This window comes from Herpailurus yagouaroundi, unplaced genomic scaffold (assembly GCF_014898765.1).
Source record: "Herpailurus yagouaroundi ecotype Mexico unplaced genomic scaffold, PumYag 530, whole genome shotgun sequence".
NCBI lineage: Eukaryota > Metazoa > Chordata > Mammalia > Carnivora > Felidae > Herpailurus > Herpailurus yagouaroundi.
In genome coordinates, this window is record NW_024412747.1 from 371,624 (window position 1) to 393,115 (window position 21,492).

At 40.1% G+C, this 21,492-nt stretch overlaps 1 protein-coding gene across 1 annotated transcript in view; it reads right to left on the reverse strand.

Moving 5' to 3' along the window:
• Positions 1–21,492, reverse strand: part of CHRM3 (cholinergic receptor muscarinic 3) — a 525,424-nt gene that overhangs the window by 288,658 nt on the left and 215,274 nt on the right. Inside the window, exon 3 of the mRNA XM_040464953.1 lies at positions 107–169. The gene's annotated coding sequence lies outside the window, so the exon portion shown is untranslated. The remainder of the gene's footprint in view (positions 1–106; positions 170–21,492) is intronic.

Below are 21,492 nucleotides of genomic sequence, written 5' to 3' on the forward strand. Positions count from 1 at the left end.
AAAACACCAACTTACAAATTCCTATTCCTCATTAATCTGTTTCACTGATCAAGCCATACATCCTTTTTTTTTAAACCAGAGAACTCAACCCAGAAAAAGATCTTACCTCATAGTACCTCAGTAGAAGTTCTGAATGTCATTTATTTGGCCTCTGACCAGAACACAGTTGCTAGAAGAGAATTAAGAAAATAAGGTTAACATAGAGCCCCGGGATGAAAAAAATCAATAGGTTAAACAAAAGATTTGAGGCAATGTACGAAAATTATAGAACTTTCTGGGGAATGTGATCCTGGTACTGAACCACCGCATATCACTGACGAGGATACAGGTGGTCAGAGAGTTAAGATCCCTGTCATTGGCAGAAGAAACACATCTATTGACTTTCTACAAAAGGATCTTTGTATAGTTCCACTCCTCATACCCATCAAAGCCCCCGTCAGAGTGAAGGGACACAAAGGGAGAAGAACAGAAAACAAAAGATACTGCACATCCCTTCATTTTACAAGTTAGTGATGGTACCCTCCTTTGTTAGCAAAGGGTTAACAAGTGGTACCCTCCTTTGTTAGCAAGTGGGTTAATACCATCTACCTTCCTCAGAAGCTTTGGTCCGCTACCTTCTCCAGACACGATGGACACGTATACACGCAGTTAACTCCTGCTTAGGGCCCTTTGCACATTAGGAGAGGGTCAAATCTTAACATCCCCCAACCCCGTTTCAGACACTGACATTCACATTTTTTTTTAAAGTATATTTATTTATTGTGAGACACAGAGAGAGTGCAAGTGGGGGAGGGGCAGAGAGAAAGGGAGAGAGAGAATTCTAAGCAGGCTTCAAACTTTCAGTGCAGAGCCCGATGCGGGGTTCAAACTCACAAGCCGTGAGATCACGACCTGGGCCGAAATCAAGAGTCAGACACTCAACTAACCGAGTCACTCAGGCACCCTTGACATTCATATATTTAAAGTGCATAGAGCCTGCCATTTAGGCTAGAACCTTAGGAAAGCTTTTAGAAGGTTGCCTAGAGAAAGAAAAAGAGACACCACGTTCCATGGGGAGAGAGTGAAGGAAGCGTGCTCCTGTGAAGGACGTCACGGACAACACAGGGTCGGGAGGGAACCATAAGTGCTATGGCAGAATTGGGGGTGGGGACTGATAAGATGTGGCTGGATTTTTAAAAGGAGAACCCTGCAGTTTCCTGAGAGGGGAGAGTGAGGTCAGACCATAGGAGGGGAAGAGGCCGTGAGGTGAGAGGGTGAGGGTTCCCAGGGTGCGTAGGACGAGAGGAGCTCAGGGCAGCCTCTGAGAGTGTGGTCTGCAAGATAAGCCTGGAGACAGAAAGAAATACTTCATTCATAATGAAAAATAGATGCGTGTTTTGTGTGTATCTTTTGTTGAAAGTATCGATCTTCAGAAGATTGGGAAAAAGGAAAAAAAAGAAAAGTCACTGGTGCTGCCTCGGTCTGAGAAGCATTATCCTAGAGAACATTCCTCCTTTGCTGTCTCATTCTCCCTGAGGGCTTCTCAGTCTGCTATTGCCTGCACTGGCGGAGCTCTCAATCAAGGGACCTCTCTCACTCTGGGAAAAGGGTCCCGGACCCCAGTGAAGCCTCACACGGTTCCTCTCCCTGCAGCCCCAGCAGAGGAGGGCATCCTCGGGAAGGAACAGCTGAAGCTGATCATCTCCTGAGAGCATGGGTAAACTGAGGCTGTGGCTGTGAGTGAACAGAGGTCACTTGAATCCAGGCTCTCTGGCCTTTTCCACCTATGGCCTTGCTTCTGGTAGATCCCAGCATCTCCTCAGGAAATAATACATGTATTATGGCACTTCAAGGGAATGTGCGACAGCATTAACACTCCTGTTGTAACTAGAGGAAGTGCTAGGAAAAGCATCAAATAGCATGTCAGTGGGAGGATACAGACATTTCTCTCTTGTCTCTAACAAACCGGATGTTTTCTGCCAGGTGGGGCATGCCAGGGAGCCTAGACTTCATCTTTCACCGTTGATTCCTTATAGAATCTAGGGAACCCAAGGGCAAGTGGATCTCACTGAGGCCCATGTCAGTCCTGTCACTGTAACCTGCAAAGTCCCCCACGCACAGTAATTGCTCAATACGTATTTGTCATATGGATTTTATCATTAAAATGAACGGTTTTCCAGAACACAGTTGAAGCAGAAGTAGAAGTCCTAACATGCCTATGTATTAGGATTATGATCACTTGAATATGTAAATACATATCTCAATAAAATAAAATTAAGTCACACATTTAATGATAAAATAAACACTATCCAGTCATTCAAGTGTCTGCTAATAAAAATATCTCATTCACTACATGAATCAGAGAACAATAACTGAGACTGAATACCTCAAAGAATCTCTAAATTTCTCTAATGTTAGACTCGGCAAAGCACTCATTGTGAGAACCAGTGAGAGAACTGGCTTCCATCATAACTTCAAATTACTTCTATCGCAAATTAACCGCACATGACATTCATTGAGGGTGAGCGTCAGCTCTCCGAGTATAGATGACAAGCTCTACCAAATCCCAGTAGACACAGCTTAAAGGGTTATATGATGAAAATATGATTGGCGATTCCAGAGATTGTTGTCGTAATCTTGCAGTAGGCCAAATAAAGAGGAACACAAAGCCAGACACAGAATAATAAGGAAGCACAGATGAGAAGATTCTTTCAATAGCCAACAAAACATTACTTTTAGGATGTGTAGAGAATAGGCCAACAAAACATTACTTTTAGGATGTGTAGGCTCTTTTGTTAGTGTCTTTAATTGTTTCTTTGTGTCGTATCAGTGGGTATTTACAGAGGTAATGAGATAGCAACAAGGTGGCAGGTCTGGACTTTTAGTATAACCATCTGAACGGTCCCATTTCCTTCAATCTTTTCCAAAAACTCACATTATTTGCCTACTTCCTAATTATTGTGAGCAGGCATATTGCTCTGATCTCCTGGGAGACACAGAACACTTGAGCAGATGTTTTGCAATCTAAGTGAGTGATAACTGAACCCACAGCCATCTGATGTTTAAAATATTTTTTAGTTTATTTATTTTGAGAGAGAGAGAGAGCATGAGAGCAAGCAGGGGAGGGACAGAGAGAGGGAGACAGAGAGGATCCCAAGCAAGCTCCGTGCTGTCAGCACAGAGCCCGACGCGGGGCTCGAACTCATGAACTGTGAGATCATGACCTGAATCAAAATCAAAAGTCCTATGTTTAACCGACTGAGCCACCCAGGTGCCCCACAGCCATCTGATTTAGACAGCCTCATACCTGCTCACAGCTCCGAAATAAATAAGCTTAATTAACTAATTTAACTTCTGGTATTCAGCTGAAATTAGATCCCAGCCTCTTCGGAAAGATCTAGAATATTCTCCTTTTTAATTTCATGATATAGCTTTAGTTTTTAACTTGCTTATCAAAGACCAAAATAACACGTGTTTTGACAAAGTTGTGTCTGACAGCCGGCTTTATGGGAATAGGATAAATATGGTTCTAAAAATGTATATATTATGCTAAGTCTGGTTTGCATTAAGTTCTTATCTAAACACAGGATTCACTAAGTATCTGCATTCATTCAGATGTTGTGTTGGACCCTCACTAGTTCCTTTCAAAGTCTGTCTTCTCATTTTTAAGCCAGCCTATCCAGAAAAAGGAAAGACAGATAATTAAAACATGAAATTGTTCTTATGAATGAAATGATTCATTCTTTTGTTACTCTTCCCAATTTGCAGATGAGGCTCGGGGATCAAATCACTGTCTCAGAGCTGTCCTGTGAGTGGTGGGTAGAGCTGCTGTCCAAGCTTGGCTCCTTTGCATTTCCAGTTGCACATAGTTGTAGCGGTAACAACAGCGACAAACATCTACGAACGCTCAACATGTTGCAGGTGCCATTCCGAGCCCTCTGTTTCTTTTTTAACGTTTGTTTATTTTTGAGACAGAGAGAGACAGAGCATGAACGGGGGAGGGGCAGAGAGAGAGAGGGAGACACAGAATTGGAAGCAGGCTCCAGGCTCTGAGCCATCAGCCCAGAGCCCTACGCGGGGCTCAAACTCACGGACGGCGAGATCGTGACCTGGCTGAAGTCGGACGCTTAACCGACTGAGCCACCCAGGCGCCCCCCGAGCCCTTTGTATACACCCGGTCATTTAATCACCACAGCCCTAACTATTGTTGTCTACATTTCATAGATAAAGAAACAGCTGCCTGTTTGCTCTGTGTTGGGGCACCACAGCTCCACAGGGATCATTGAGACCAAATTTGGCGTTGCTTCATCTTTTTCCATTTACCATTCCCCTTCTCTGTCCTTTCCTTCTTATTTTACTTCATCCAAGACATACAATTAACACCACTCTCGGTTTGAATGGGTAGAGGTGCAGCAGGTCCAGCAATATCCAAAACATTTTTGAGATGTTGCTTTGCCTGTGCTGACGGTCAATGGATCTTGATCTGGGCAGCACCGTCAGAATTTTTAGTGGATCCTGAGCCCTCTAAGATAGATAGGCAGGCTCTACTTTCGTATTCCTGAGAACAGAATACTCTGGAAGGGGAGAGGCGGTAAGTGGGAATGGCATTTGGGAGCTGAAGAAAAGCTCCCACTTTGGGGGTTTGCTGTCCAGGAGTGTTGCCACACTGCAGTGTCTAAGGAGCCATAGCAAAGCCAAGATGGTGGGCAGTGGGCCTGCTTGATGGGGGACACAGTCTTAGAAGCCTTCAAGGCAGGTTCCGTACTCATCAGGATGGGAGCAGACTCGGTGGCTCATCCGAGCTGACAAGACCTCAGCCAGTGGCTGGGAACACGGGCAAGGTTTAGTAGTCTGGAGTGAGTGCCCTGGTCATAGTGAAGCATTTCCCTGGGTCCCTAGCCTTCAGAGGTGTGTTGAATTGGGGGCTGGGGGCATCTATTTTAAATAAGAATGAGAAGAGCAAACCAGGATTTGAGGATGATGAACTGTAAACACTGGCTCTGCCAAGGCCCACCCTGGACCTCTTGGAGGTCACAGGATTCTCAGAAGCTGCCAACTGGAGAGGACGAGTCTGCTTCTTTACTACTCAGGACCTGGGCACGGCTGAGTCTTGGTGGCTGGCAGTGGTCAATTCTCACGGCTCCGGGAGCCTGAGGTCAGTAGGAGTGGCTACTGAGATTCTTATAAAGTCTCATTACACCCAGAGTTCTGGAAATTTGAGGCAGCATCAGCAGACAATTGAGTGAAGAGAATTTCAGTTTTGGTAGAAGGTGGTAATGGGAGAAGAAAACTCTCCTACGTTCGTGGAAAAGGACCGCCTGCCAGTCCAACTTTCGCAGACCTAATCTCATACCGTTGAGATAAAGGTTGGAGGCTAGATTCGACTAGACGTACAAAACAGTGTGAAGGGTATTACTCAGACTTTACAATTTCACCTTTCTCCGTCTGTACACTGAAAAGTAACAAAAAGGAGCTTCACCAATAATATTAACGCCTGTCGGCTGGCTCTTTCTGTAATTAGATGTGATTCTTGTGTACTTCTTTGTTTCTATAAATTAGAAGAAAATGTCTTTCATATAAACTAACTAGTGTTTCTATGGGGCCCACGAAATGGCTAGAATGTAATAGGCTAACCAGTGCTTTTCCCAGAAGCTATTTTAAAAGCAAAAGAAATAATTCTAAAGAGGCATCATTTCAAATATCACTTTCAAAAAAGATGTACGTACGTATCTCACATATTATGTTCAATATAAAGACATTTTAACAATGTAATGAAATAATTCATGACCTTCTAAAATTGGACCCTGTAGATTATACCTGCTGGCTGTGGCAAGCTGTTAAATGTCAGTTCAATTTGTTTCTTTTACTAAAAGACACAAAAAACTTAGAAGGGAGAAACTTAGCATAATGTAAAATATACACAAATTTTGTATCCCGTGGTACCCTATGTTTGTTTTTCTCCCTGTTATGGATGAATTTTGTCCCCTTGAAATTCACGTGTTGAAGCCCTAAGCCCCAGGTGTGACTGCATTTGGGGATGAAGTCTTTAAAGAGGTAATTAAGGTTAAGTAATGAGGTTAAATAATAAGGGGGGGCCCTAATCCAATAGGATTGGTGTTGAGATAAGAAGAGAAAGAGATACCTCTCTTCAAGAACAGCTTGACTGTTCTTCTCTTGCTCACTCTCTCTTTCTGCTTAGGTACAGAGAACACAGCATGTGAGGACACAGTGAGAAAGCCCTGTCAACAACCTAAGGAGAAAGGCCTCACCAGAAACAAGTTCTTCTGGCCTCTTGTCCAGAACTGTGAGAGCAGGGGCTCCTGGGTGGCTCAGTCAGTTGAGCATCCGGCTTCGACTCAGGTCATGATCTCACAGTTCGTGAGTTCAAGCCCTACATCAGGCCCTGTGCTGACAGCTCAGAGCCTGGATCCTGCTTCAGATTCTGTGTCTCCTTCTCTCTCTATGCCCCTCTTCCACTCATGCTCGCTCTCTCTCTCTCTTTCTCAAAAATAAACATTAAAAGATTTTTAAAAAAGAATAAAAAATAAAACACCCCATCTGGGATATGTGGTTACAGCAGCTTGAATAGACTGATACACTTCCATTCAGGTCTCCAGTGAGCAAAAACCTACTGGAGATTATGTCTAGCTTCACCGGTAGTTTTGGCTTTAATTTTTCTTTACAATCATAGAATTCGAGAACTCTGAAGCTGACAAGAATTAAAGGACAATTTAGAGCGAAACTTCCCATTTTTGAATTTTGTCCTTTGGTCACAAGTGGTGGATTTAAAATGAAATTTGAACTTTATGTGGAGTATGTATGATAACAAAACGAAATATCTTTTTTTGCTAGCATCTTTCAGGAGAAGGATAAAAAAAGAAAGTTTAAACATCAGTTCCTTTTGTAACATAATTAATTTGAAGCCAATGCACCACATTGAATATTATGTGTGGCCTACATCTGAATTAATGAGTGAAAGAGTCATTTATCACATGTGATTCATGATTATTTTCATCTGTTTTTTTAAATATTTATTTATTTTTAGGAGAGTGCAAGCTGGGGAGACGGAGAGAGAGGGGGACAGAGGATCAGAAGGGGACTCTGTGCTGACAAGCTGACAGCAGTGAGATGGATGTGGGGCTTGAACTCACGAACCATGAGATCATGACCTGAGTCAACGTCAGATGCTCAACCAAGTGAGCCACCAGGTGCCTCTCAACATAGTTCTAAAACTTGTGAGGTAGGTTGGTCGAAAAGTAGTTAATCTGTATTGCTGGTAGAAATGAGGTGAGAAGGGGGCTCCTGGGTGTTTCAGTCAGTTAAGCATCTGACTTCGGCTCTAGTCATGATCTCACGGTTCGTGAGTTTGAGCCCCGCATCGGGCTCTGTGCTGACAGCTCAGAGCCTGGAGCCTGCTTCGGATTCTGTGTTTCCCTCTCTCTCTGCCCCTCCCCTGTTCATGCTCTGTCTCTCTCTGCCTCAAAAATAAATAAAACATTAAAAAAAAAAAAGAAATAAGGTGGGAAGGAAAAAAAGCCATGGGTTTGTACATTTCCACTTTTCCTTTTATACAGAAAAACTATTATTTTCCACCTTTTTTTTTATTTGAGAGAGAGGGAGAGTGACGAGCAAGAAAAGGGGGCAGAGGGAGCAGGAAAGAGAATCCCAGGTAGGTTCCATGCTCAGTGTAGAGTCCGAGGCAAAGCTCGATCCCATGACCCTGGGATCGTGACCTGAGCTAACATCAAGTCAGATGCTCAACTGATTGAGACACACAGGCGTCCCAGTTTTCCGCCTTTGTATCCCCATTGGATATAGAGGTATTTATGAGTCGAGACATGTATTTATGGATAAGCCTACGACAATAACCTATCTATAATTCCAAGGAGTCTATGGAAATTGAGTGGGAAAAATAAGGTGGGGGCAGGAGGTAGTTTTGTTCACCTGGGTTCCACCATTAACTTTTTGTTCTGGAGCCTTCATCTCGGTCAGCCCAAATTCCAGGCAACCTAACCTCTTAGAAACAGAATTCAATGGCCACTCATGCACAATAATACATAACAAAATGTTGTCTATTTTGTATTTATAAAGCCATAAAGCTCATTTAATAAACCAAAATATACTAGTTACATAAAGAGAAAAAAATCAATAAATTTGTCTTTCCCTCATTTTCACTCCCAAATTCAATCCCTTGAATTTACTAGTTTGATGTTTATTGTTCCCTGTGTCTTGTCTTGTCATTCTGTACTATTACCCTAACATTCATGTTACAAAGCATATGCTATTCTCAGTAATATTCCTCATCAGTGGGTCTAGGTCTAACTCATGCTTTGTAAGAGCTGGTGAACCCACCTTGGCACAAAGTGCCATAATTTATTCAATCCTTTTACTGTTCATGGGATTAGGATTGTTTCCTTTTTTTCTATTAAAAACAATTTAGCAATAACCATCCTTGTGTATATGTATGTTCATTTTGTAGTTATATATTCTTAAAGCTATAATTTGTGGATCATACGGTCTTCACGTTTTATGTTTAAGTCAATCATGCCAGTTCCTTATCAAAAAGGTTGTAGCAGTTTTGTTTCCCGCTTCCCATAATTGTGTATTTATCTCTCTCTATCTTTTGATCAATCAGTAAATCTATCTTATTTTTGGCAAGAAAATCAGTGTTCTCAGTGTTACCTCTTTATTATCTGTTGGGATTCAGAGATAGTTTTGTTCTAGGGGCACCTTTGGCCAATGTTCCAATGTGGTGGCATAAGAGGGAGATAATCCTTGGAAAATGTATCTTAGGAAAAACAACAGGAACTACCATTCAGAGATAGAATTTTTGTACCGAGTGAAAACAAGTAAGTGCTCCATTCAGTGAGTTGCTCTGAATGGAAAAAAACATTCTGATTTAAAAGCCACTGCTATTATTTTCTCCATAAAACTATAATTTTAAAAATGCCTAACCCACCCAATGGTTTCCTGTATTCTCTAAAAGTTCAAAAAAATATATAACAAAGGAAAAGGTCCAGTCTTGAAGTTCCTTAATTTTACAAACAATATTATATCTTTAAAATGCTACCCTTCAGCCAGAAATGACTCAGTTCACATGCCTGGAAATGTTAATCACCCTTTTCTTCAGGTAACCTTTCAGGAGTCCTTACTCAGGTGGCTTATAATTATAGCCCTTAAATCTCAGTCTTTCTCTCTGTCTTTGAAGTTAGGTCATAATACAACTGTAAAAGCCAGAAAGGAGTATTTCTTATTTTTGGTGAAACCAGTCTTACAAAGCCGGAGCAAATAATTGTGTTTACCGGGATGAATTTTAAGGGGGAAAATGTACCTAAAGCCTAGATTCTTATAAAGGATATTCTTTTGGGGACTTCCATTAGGCATCTGAGAGACACCCAAAAAGACCACTGGTGAATGTGGAGCCCAAGATTTCTTAGTAGTGGGGCGCCCACACTCACTGACTACACTTTGGAACAGATTTGTGATGAACAATTAGTCATAATGCCAGCTTAGTTTACCACACCTCAGGTAGATAGACTCCTTAAAACGTAATAATGAAAATAGACTTTGCTCTATGCCTATTATTTGCTTGTTTGGAGAAGAGGTTTTTTTTTTTTTCCCTTTTTTCCCCCTTCTTTAGTCTTCATTTCAGTACTCAGGAAGTTTCCATGTTCTTGAGCCCTCGCTGAGTCTGGACTTTGGGCAAGTGCTTGATTCAGTGTTTTGGTTTTCTCACCCACAGCCTGAAGTTAAAAGCACGAACTCAGCTCAGAGAAGTGATAAAAGAACTTGTAAGACAGAGAAGGAAATACTACATCCTAATGACAACATGGCTGTCTTTTGAACAAAGGGAATGTGTGTTCTGTATTCTGTATCATTCTTGTTTTCAACTTCTTTTTTTATAAGCAGGTGCATTTGATGCAAAAGTAATCTGAAACAAATCCTCTGCAATATGAAGCCTGAGTTCACCTTCAAGTCTGACAGGATCTCCCATGCCTGACGCCCTCTCTGCACTTCCTGTCTTCCCAACATTCCTGCTTTGTGCCGCTCGCTTCATCTGTGGCTACCATGCTGCCTGTAATTAAAAATCAGCCCTACTTCGTACTCTTGTGTCTAGCTCTTCCACAGGATTGTAGACAAGGACTGCATGCACCAAATGTTCCCTTAAGTCGACACTGCTTCTCAGGTAGACATACAGCTAAGACCAGAGGAAACAGTGAAGTCATGCCTGGTAAGTTCTTAATGGCGACACTTCTCAGAGTACACTACAGCTAAGCCAGATTCCTCAGGGATATGGCTGATTAAACGGGCAAACAAAAGCAGACACTTAACAACTGCAGGCAGAGTCTGAGATTTCTAAATGCTCCTATAAGACACAAGAGAAGCACAATACTTAGGGACACGGTACCTGAAACAGTAATAGCGTGGGGATGTAAAAGGGACTATCACAGACTATTCAAATCCAGACACAAAAGGACAAAAGGACCCTCCAGTGGACCGCTACAGTGGTCTTCTTAGCTACAGATTGTTATCCATTTTGTGTGTGTGTGTGTGTGTGTGTGTGTGTGTGTGTGGCAAGCAAAGGAAATTAGTATTAGTATACACAGCATACTGTATATAATGTACATATAAAAATATAGACCTTTTTTTTTTGAGAGACTGTATAAGCAGGGGACGTAGGCAGAGGGAGAGAGAGAAAGAATCTTAAGCAGGCTCCACACTGAGTGTGGAGGCTGATGCAGGGCTCAATCCCACAACCCTGGGATCATGACCTGAGCCAAAATCAAGAGACAGATGCTTAACCGACCAAGCCACCAGGGCACCCCTAAAAATATAGACATTTTAACACCGCACTGTAGATTCATTTTTTTGGCACAAAACTATCTAATTTTTATAAAAATTAACTTGTGCTGGCATTGCTGTAGTGAGCCACCTTAACTGTCTAGATTCTGATACGTGACCAAGAGGATAGTGTTTGGAGTAGACAAAATCAGGCAATCAGAGGACTCTTCACTGGTGTTTACAACCTTTTCTAGACTGCACCTGACATCGAGGAGCTGCACAGTATTTAAAAAAGAGATCTGGTGCTCAAATAAATTTGGACATTACTGGGTTAAATACTACATTACCATTATCTTTACAGCAGAATCATTCAGAAATTAAAACTGAGGTACACATCATGAATTTCCTAAAGACAGATGCATTCTGATACTTGCTTGTCCAATTTTGTTTGGCCATGTGAAGTTTTCCCAGGAGGACAAGGGCAAATTCTGCATTGCACAGCTCAGGACTCTTTTCTACTTCACTACAGAAAAAGACATCTATTTCTTTTCTAGCCTAGCTTGAAAATGAATTTGCTCTTGAGTCTGGACTGGTATTTTCTCCAAATTCATAGACTCTATAACATCATGAAAAATAAATTTGTCTTTCTGAAAAGAGAATACTGCCTGCTGTGTTACACAACAAAAACTAATTGATTTGGGATAGGAAAAAAATTCAATAACAATATTCAACAAACATATTTTTAAATGCCACATTTTGAAATGTAACCATGATATTCTAGGATACACTCTTGAAAATCTAATGAGCTCCTGAAACTGTAGTTTGCTAAAATCTCAACCTCTTAAATATTTGGAAAGGTCAATTTTGATGTGATGAATTACAATTTTAGCAATTCCTATTGTACAGCTGTTCTTGGGAAATAGAATACTGTTGGGGGTGCAAGCAACATATTTAATCAGCTCCCCTGGAGCTTTTCTTGTTAAATATCTTTCAGAAAATGCTCAAGTGTTCTGAGTTAGTATGGCTTTTCCCTACTGGATTGAACAGTATCTCTGGTAGGTAAAAGGTTAACACATACCGCTTTCTCATAACCAAGGCTATACTCTTGTCTTTCCAGATCAGAAGCAGCCTGAAGGATCCCCAGAGTCACAACGGTGATGCTTCAAGACTAAGGGAGTTCTTTCATTAGAAAGAAGTGTCATTTCTCCCCAGGGAGCTGGGCAATGGGAGGAGCTTATTCCTGACTGATGGCTGATGGCATGAAGGCATCTGTATTTTTCCCTAGAGAGGGCCATCTCGAGTTCACAGAGATGGTTTCCTTCTAGTAACACCCATTTTATTGAGATCGCCCCCCAAAAACGTGAGCAAGATGGGGGGAGAAGAAAACAATTAGACTGAAATAAAACTACGAGTCATTAAAAAAAAACCCATGAGAATTATTAATTAAGAAATAATCAACCAACCCTGTGTGTTAACTACACAGGAATTAAAATAATAATTTTTAAGAAGACAAAAAAAAAGAAATAGTCAACCAAATAATAACTCTTGAAAAAATATATCAACGTTTCCCAAATTATGAAGACTAGACAGAAGTGAATACTTTTCAAGCTAATAGAAGGGTATTTTTATTTGAATCTAATATCTTTGTATTCCATTTTGCTTTTCAAAATTCTGTTGATCCTATTATATCTGAGATATTCATTACGTTGAAAAAGATGACATGAATTTTTGGCAATTAAGTACTCAAGTAGGGATTTAAAAATACTCTATATGTAAATGCTTCCGTAATCCATGAAATCATCTCCACCTTTGCATGAATTAAAGCACAGTTTTCCTTCAACCACATGGAGTGCCAGCCATTCTGGGAGAGCACAGGTTTTGCTGGATGAGGGAAAAACTGGACATTTTGACTGCCTGTGGTAGACAAGAGGAGTCACTGGGAATCTGGGGTACAGCAAAAGACAAGACATTTAAACTTAGGTTCAGGATTTATTTTTCTCAAGCCCAGTGTGAGCCTATTCTGTGCATAAGCATCAACATTATAACCATTATTTCTGTGTCTTCCTAGTGGGACTCGACAACCAATCTCCCACATATACAACATGATGAATCCTTAACTTGGATTTTTATTTGTTTGTTTTTTTATTTGAGAGAGAGAGAGAGAGAGAGAGAGAGAGAGAGAGAGAGAGAGAGAGAGAGAATGGGCAATGGAGAGGGGCAGAGTCTTCATCTCATGAGCCATGAGATCATAACCTGAGCCAAAATCGACAGTTGGATGCTCAACCGACTGAGCCCCCCAGGCCCCACCTTGGATTTTTATTTGAAATTTCACATTATAGAGAATACTGTTGTCTTGTATCTTTTGGTTATTCATTCTAATAATGTTATACAATTGATATTTTTATTTGCTTAGTTGTAAGAAATCATTAAGATTGCATATACTTTTGAAATAATTAGAAACTTGGTCTTTAAGAAAGTACAGGCCAGACACAGAGGTATTGCAGCCACCTTACTCTTCTTTTTCTCTTAAATGAGATACTGCATACTTCTTGATTACTGCTGTCATGACTTTACATTTCTGATTAGTGATTAGAGTCATTAATGTGGAGAGAGTGGGTCTCATTGCCCGTGTGCATGTATGTGTAAAAGAAAGAGACAGCAATAGAGAGTAAGAAACACCCAAGCAGAAAGACTGACAGAGGGAGAGAGACAGACTGACACACAGACAGATGCACACATACCCAATGACTGACATTTGTTTTTATTCTCTTACGGCCCCTTTAGTTTCATTTCTCTTTACCTACAGATCTTTCATCAACTAACATTACTTGTTTTGAGACCTGTAACTCCTTAGGCTTCAACTTTTTGTGCATGTGCACGAGGCTGACCGTGAATAGTGCTGTATTATGTGGTACCTGAGAGTGGGAGATTTTTAGAATATATAATCTGTGTGATACTCATTTTTCTATAACTACAAACCCTATGTCTAAATATGCATAAAGATATATGTTGTCTCAATTCTACTTAAAAAAAAAAAATCACAGCACTTTGTTGCTCTGAAATGGCTCGTTCTCCTCCAACTCGCTCGTGGCTCCTTAGCGATGATCAGTAAAGTGGCAGAACTGGCCTTAAGAGTGACAGCGCGTTCAGCCTTTGCTTCCTGTGTGCACAGAGGTGTAATCTGCACCTAGCTTGGCAAAAACTTGTGTTTGATGAGCTATCACATTAGCTCTTTGTTGCCTGTCACGTCCTCCCAGCACCACTGGGACAGCCACAGGGAGGATAAGGTGAGGACGCCCCAAGTCACATCGGCCTATTTTGTGCTATGCTTTTAGGGCGCATTCTCCTAGTCTCGAGTTCATGGTCAGAGAAGTGGATTAGCTTAGCCGTATAGCATCTGACGTACTCCAGACGGTCCTCAGGAACTACCTCTAATTCTCATAAAAACTCTATGCCAAGGTGCTCGTATCCTCCCTGCCCCTGAGAAGGGAAAATCGAGGTCTGGAAGGGAAGCTTACTCAAGATGACCCAGGTAGTAAGTGCCAGTGGCCGAGTTTGAAGCCGGACCGTGCGGCTCCACGGCTGGGGCGCTCAACCGCTGTGCTATTCCACACCACTGCCAGCTCACAACACAGGGAAACATTCAGTGGGGACAAAGTTCCATAGTGGATCCGGACATTTAATGTGAGACAACGGGCAGCATTTCCTTAAGTGCATCCTGCAGGAAATGGGAAAAAAAATGATGGAGAAGGAAAAAATAAAACAACTAGAAATCAAACTGCTTGTGAATGATACCCTGTCAGACCGACATTTCTCAGTGTGTAATGAAGAGTGGGGTTGGCAGGCAGTGAGGAATAGGCCGGTTTCTGTTATCGGTGGGTTTGATTGCTTTTTCCTTATCTGTCTGAGGAAGACGGCATGCAATTTATAGAAGAGGGAAAAACATATTTTCTGCTTTAAGGAAGAGTTCTAAATGCAAAACTCAGAAAATGTTGATACCCTTGATTCATCAGAAGTGGCCGTTCAAGACACAAAAATGCTCTCTACAGCTATATGCCAATTAATAAAATCACCTAATAATTAGGCAAGAACTGCTAAATTAGATGTGGTATTATGTCTCGTGACATACTAATTAAAATAAAAATTAAAAATCTGGTCCATGTCTTCTACGAGTCTCCTTTCTAAGAATGTCAGAGCAGTAGGAATTATGATTATCCCTCTGATATGACAAAACACTCAGATTTATGATTTAAAATAAAGACATGGTGTTTCCATCTCTGAATATCTTTAAGCAGAGAGAGTTTATTGCCAGATTCATGAAGACATGGTAAAGGGAAAGAACCAATTTAGAAACCCATGAGAGCAATCCCACCTCCATGACCCAACGATTAAGTTATTTTATGAATGACTCCATGTGTATAAACTCAATCCTGTAAATTAGAATTTTATAAATTGTACTTAGAATTCTTTAAATCTGTGAGAATTTTCTCTTCATTTTTCATCAACATCAATATCACACATTTAATATTGAGAGAGAGAGAGAGAGAGAGAGAGAGAGAGAGAGAGAGAGAGAATGCATGAGTAGGGTAGGGGCAAATAGAGAGGGAGAGAGACAATCTCAAGCAGTCTCCACACTCCGTGCAGAGCCCCATCAGGGGCTCTATCCCATGACTGTGAGATCACTACATGAGCCAGAATCAAGAGTTGGATGGTTAACCAACTGAGCCACCCAGGCGCCCCAATATCACACACTTATTAATTATAATCCATTGACAATAAGTTTTAGGAGACTTGTCTGAATTTGCCATATTATGAAATTTTGTCTACAGAAATGGTCAATCTTAAATTTTCTCTTGGATGCAAAACATGTCACTTACAAAATTTGGATTTACAGGCGTCTGGTTGGTTCAGTCTCCAGAGCACGCAACTTTTGATACCCGGGTCGTGAGTTTGAGCCCCACCTCAGGCATAATGGTTACTTTGAAAAAATAAAGTCCCGGGGCGCCTGGGTGGCGCAGTCGGTTAAGCGTCCGACTTCAGCCAGGTCACGATCTCGCGGTCCGTGAGTTCGAGCCCCGCGTCAGGCTCTGGGCTGATGGCTCAGAGCCTGGAGCCTGTTTCCGATTCTGTGTCTCCCTCTCTCTCTGCCCCTCCCCCGTTCATGCTCTGTCTCTCTCTGTCCCAAAAAAAATAAAAAAATAAAAAAAATAAAGTCTGGATTTATCCAATGTTTAAAGAATTGTCTATTTATATGATATTATACTACTTCCATTGTCTATTTATTCTATTTACATGTTAGAAAAATTAGCACATTGAGTGCATGATACTCAATGAATTTAATGGATAGAGCTTGGCTTAGAATTTATAGATTTTTCCAGTAAGCTTAACTTTGTTTTCTTTTCTCCTATACATTTTGATATTTCCACTACTTAGAAAGGGCAACAAAGCTAGCACTCAAATTTGTTTATTTATACAAAGGTTAATTTGGTGACAGAAAAATCATTAACATCCATAGCTTTTTTTAAAGGAAAATTTCCAAGCCTTTAACAGAGATCTAGAGTTTGTACACTCAGACCAGACAGTCCAGATGTGAAGTGAGTCCTAACTCTTCCCCCTACTCATTCGTGACTTTGGGCAAATGTCTTTCTTTTACTAGGTTTTCTCATTTCTAAATGGGGTCACGTTAGTACACTCGTGGTGTTGTGAGGACCAAAGTATTTAATGTATGTAAAGACCTCAGAATGATTTAGAATAATGCCTGGCAAGGAAAAGTGCTATTCACTTTTAGCTTTTACCATATCTATATAAAGCTACAAGGTTTTATAAATACATAATAGATCAGGAACAGCATCAAGGAGAACTTGATAACTATGGCATAAAAAAGGGGACAGAAGGGGCGCCTGGGTGGCGCAGTCGGTTAAGCGTCCGACTTCAGCCAGGTCACGATCTCGCGGTCCGTGAGTTCGAGCCCCGCGTCAGGCTCTGGGCTGATGGCTCAGAGCCTGGAGCCTGTTTCCGATTCTGTGTCTCCCTCTCTCTCTGCCCCTCCCCCGTTCATGCTCTGTCTCTCTCTGTCCCAAAAATAAATAAAACGTTGAAAAAAAAAAAGGGGGACAGAAAAACACCATTTCACGAGAAATTGTAATCTAATATATAGAATACATAGGCATTAAAAAAAATAAGAGGCATAAATAATGATAGCACAGTTTTTTTCTGTTTTAGAGAGAGGGAGAGCACAAGTATGCAAGTGTAGAGGAAAAGGGTAGAGGAAGAAAAAGAGAAAGAGAAAGAGAGAGAGAGAGAGAGAGAGAGAGAGAGAGAGAGAGAGGGAGAGAATCTTAAGCAGGCTCCATGCCCAGCACAAAGCTTGACTCAGGGCTTGATCTAACAATCCTGAGAACATGACCTGAGCTGAAATCAAGAGTCAGATGCTTAACCGACTGAGCCACCAGGTGCCTCCTGATACCATAGTGCTTGGAGCATACACAGTAAAACAAGAGATGATTCATACGTTGAATCAATTTAAAAAGCATTAATTTTAAAAGTTATAGAACTTTGGGGCAGCTGGGTGGCTCAGTTGGTTAAGTGTTCAACTTTGGCTCAGGTCATGAACTCGCGGTCTGTGAGTTTGAGCCCCGTGTCGGGCTCTGTGCTGACACCTCAGTGCCTGAAGCCTGCTTCGGATTCTGTGTCTCCCTCTCTCTGCCCCTCCCCTGCTCATGCTCTGTCTCTCTCTGTCTCTCAAAAATAAATACACGTTAAAAAAGTTATAGAACTCTAGTTTGATGAATTTATGGATAAAAGTTTAAACAGCATCAAATTAGCTGTAAATTCTAGCTTATAGAACTTTACATGAAATATATGAAGAACTATTAACACTCAATAATAGAATGAACAGCCCAAGAGAAAATATGAACAATACGATAAAAAAGATCTTATCAGACACTTCACTAAAAAAATATATACAAATGGCACATAAGCAACATGAACAGATACCCAAGGTCATTAGCCATTAGGGAAATGCAAATAAAAATAAGTACCAGTATCCATCTGCTAGGAGGACTAAAATGAAAAACACTGACCACAGTGAGCGTTAGCAAAAATGTAGAGCACCTGGGACTTTCATTTGCTGCTGGGAATGTAAAATCTATAACCACCTTGAAAAACAGTATGTCAATTTCCTAAGAAGTTCAACATATACCTACCATATAATCCAGACATTTTGCTCCTGGGTATTAACCTAAGAGAAAAGGAAGAATTTTCTATGCAAAGATATGTACACACCTATTCACAGTAGTTTTGTTTTTTTTTTTTTTAATAGCTCAATGCTGGAAACAACCCAAATGTCTACTAAGAGGTGAATGGATAAATAGTAGAATATCAGCATACTTGAATACTAATAAGAAACAGAAAAGAAGAAACTACTGATGCACATGAAAGTATGACAAAATCTCAAAATAATTATTCTGAGTGAAAGAAGCTAGATCAAAACAGAGTGCCCATTATATGATTCCATGTGTATAAAATTCTAGAAAATGCAAACTGAGCTATACTGCCAGATAGCACATCAGTGGTTGGTTGATGACAGGGAATTAAGGGTGAATGGAGAACGGAAAGATTTCAAAAAATTACATTACAAAACATTACAAAGTGACAAAACATTCCCAGTGTCTTGTTTTTGTTGATGGCTTCACAAATGTATATATTATGTCAAAACTTCAACCTGGTTGCTTTAAATATGTGCAGTTCGGGGATTCAATTATGTTTCAATACAGCTGGAAAAAAATAATAAGTCCACTGTATGTTTCAATTTATTGTATTTTCCAATGTCCTGCAATGTATGCAACAGAAAATAAAGACAAAGTGAGGCTCTATAAGAAAAATGATTTTGGCTGAACTGCTATCTATATAGTATGTCAAATTTATTTGTGAGGTTAAAATTTTTCTTTAAGCAAACCTTATGCCTAACAGTTTTGTACTAAAAACCTTTGTCCTGGTGAAAATCGCCACATTTTCCCCAGAACTGAGTAATGGCACTAATCAACTTTGACTTTCATTAATGTTTCTGCCCATGTGTTACTGCTTACTGGTACCCATGGTCACTATCTGCATTTGCAAGGTGATATTATAAAGAACCAAACGGGGGGCCTGGGTGGCTCAGTCCGTTAAGGGTCCTGACTTCGTCTCAGGTCATGATCTCGCCATTGGAGTTCGAGCCCTGCATGGGGCTCTGTGCTGACAGCCCAGATCCTGGAGCCTGCTTCCGATTCTGTGTCTCCCTCTCTCTCTGCCCCTCCCCTGCTCACACTCTGTCTTTCTCTCAAAAATAAGGAAACATTAAAAAAATAATAATAATAAAGTACCAAACGAACCTGTCCATATTCTAAACCACAGAACTATCAAGGTTTATTATTTTATGGTTTGGCAAGTCAGTTCTGGCACTTTATTGCAGGTGAAAGTATCTATGTTAGCTCTCTTAGAGCGTACAGAACAATTAAAACAGATGGAAGTATTTAGAAGGACATATTCTTGCCAGCTAGGATTTTGTCAGAGCTGCTCTTTTCTGAAGCTCAAAATTATTAAAGTCCACAAAAGTTTATTTAAACAATAAGTATGTGGGGAACATTTTCCAAAACAACCTTTGAACAAAGTAGGTACATGTGATAAGCACATAAGGCTGGAAGAATTATTTAATCCTGCATTTACCATGATATTCACCAAGAAACCTCAGTCAGTGAGTGATAAATGAGTTTGATTCATTTATAACTAAATGATTTCAAAATATAATTATATATAAACTTCAAAGTTTATCCACAACAAAAATTATATTTAAGTTAAGGTGCAGTTTATTCTGTTTATTATCATACAGAGTGGGGCTTATTAAATAAAGGAACTCAGGACCTCAGAAAGTCTGAAAACTACTTTGTTTATTAATACATACTTGGTCATTTCTTCCAATGAAAAAGCATCTTCCTTTAAAAGTAAATACATAAACTCTTAGGAGCCCATGGGAAGCCACCTAATGAAAGGCTTCCCCAATTCTAAACACAAATAAAAGAAGGCATAATTATGTTACAATCTTAAAACAGAATGCAGGGAATAATGTGAAGCATGTTTTCATTATCAAGTTAACAGAATAGATAGTTTCCTTTGCTGTGTAGAAGCTGTATATGTAATTCGATGTAGGTCCACTTGTTTATTTTTCCTTTTGTTGCCTTTGCTTTTGGCATCAAATCCAAAAAATCTTTGCCAAGACCAATGTCAAGGAGCTCACCAGCTATGTTTTTCTTCCAGAAGTCTTATGGTTTCAAGTCGTACATGCAATCTTTAATCCATTTTGAGTTGATTTTTGTTTATATGATAGGGCTGTTTCATTCTTTTGCACATGGCTGTCCAGTTTACCAACACCATTTATTGAGACTGTCCTTTCTCCAGTACATTCTCAGCTACTTTTTTTGTAAATTAATTCACCACATATGCTTGGGTTTATTTCCCGGTTCTATATTCTATTCCATTGATCTATGCCTGTATTTTTTTTTAATGTTTATAATATTTATTTATTTATTTATTTATTTTGAGAGCAAGAGAGAAAGAAAGCAGGGAAGGGGCATAGAAAGAGGGAGAGAGAGAATCCCAAGTGGGCTGTGTACTGGCTGCACAAAGCCTGACATAGTGCTTGATCTCATGAACTATTGGATCATGACCTGGGTCAAAATCAAGAGTAGGACGCTTAATCAGCTGAGCCATCCAGGCGCCCCAGATCTATATCTATGTTTTTATGTCAATATCATATTGCTTTGATAACTTAGCTTTGCAATATAGTCTGAAATTTGAAAGTGTGATCTCTCCAACTTTGTCTTCTGTCTCCAGATTGCTTTGGCTACTCAGTCTTTTGTGATTCCACACAAATTTTAGCATGGTGTGTTCCATTTTTGGTAAATGCCATTGGAATTCGAATAGGGATTGCACTGAATCTCCAAATTGCTTTGGGTAGTATGAACATTTTAATAATTTTAATTATTCCATCTCATGAGCACAGAATATCTTTTGCTTGTGTCTTCTACAATTTCTTTCATTCAATGTCTTATAGTTTTCAGTGTATAGATCTTTCACCTCCTTGGTTAAATTTATTCCCAGGTATTTTATTTTTTTAATGCAACTATAAATGGGATTTTTTTTCTTAATTTCACTCTTAGTTTGTTGTTGGTGTACAGAAAAGCAACTGGGTTTTGTACACTGGTTTTGTATCCTGCAGCTTTACTGATAGAGTTATTAGTTCTTTTTTTTGGTGGAATCTTTAGGGTTTTCTGTATATCACATCATGTCATCTGCAAACAGAGGCAATTTTATATTTCCCTTTCTTATTTGGATGCCTCTGATTTATTTTTATTGCCTAACTGTTTTGGCTAGGACTTCTAGTACTATGTTGAGTAGAAGTGGTGAGAGTGGGTATCTTCCTCTTCTTCCTGATCTTCGAGGAAAAACTTTCAGTTTTTTTTTCAATGTTGAGAATGATGCTAACTGTGGACTTGTCCTATATGGGCTTTATCATGTTATGATATCTTCCCTGTACACTGAGTTTGTTGACAGTTTTTATCAGAATGGATGTTGAGTTTTGTCAAATGCTTTTGCTCTGCATTTATTGATATGATCATATGATTTTTATATTTCAGTTTGTTAATGTAGTGTATCACATTGAGGGTTGATGAGGTTGAACCATCCTTGCATGCC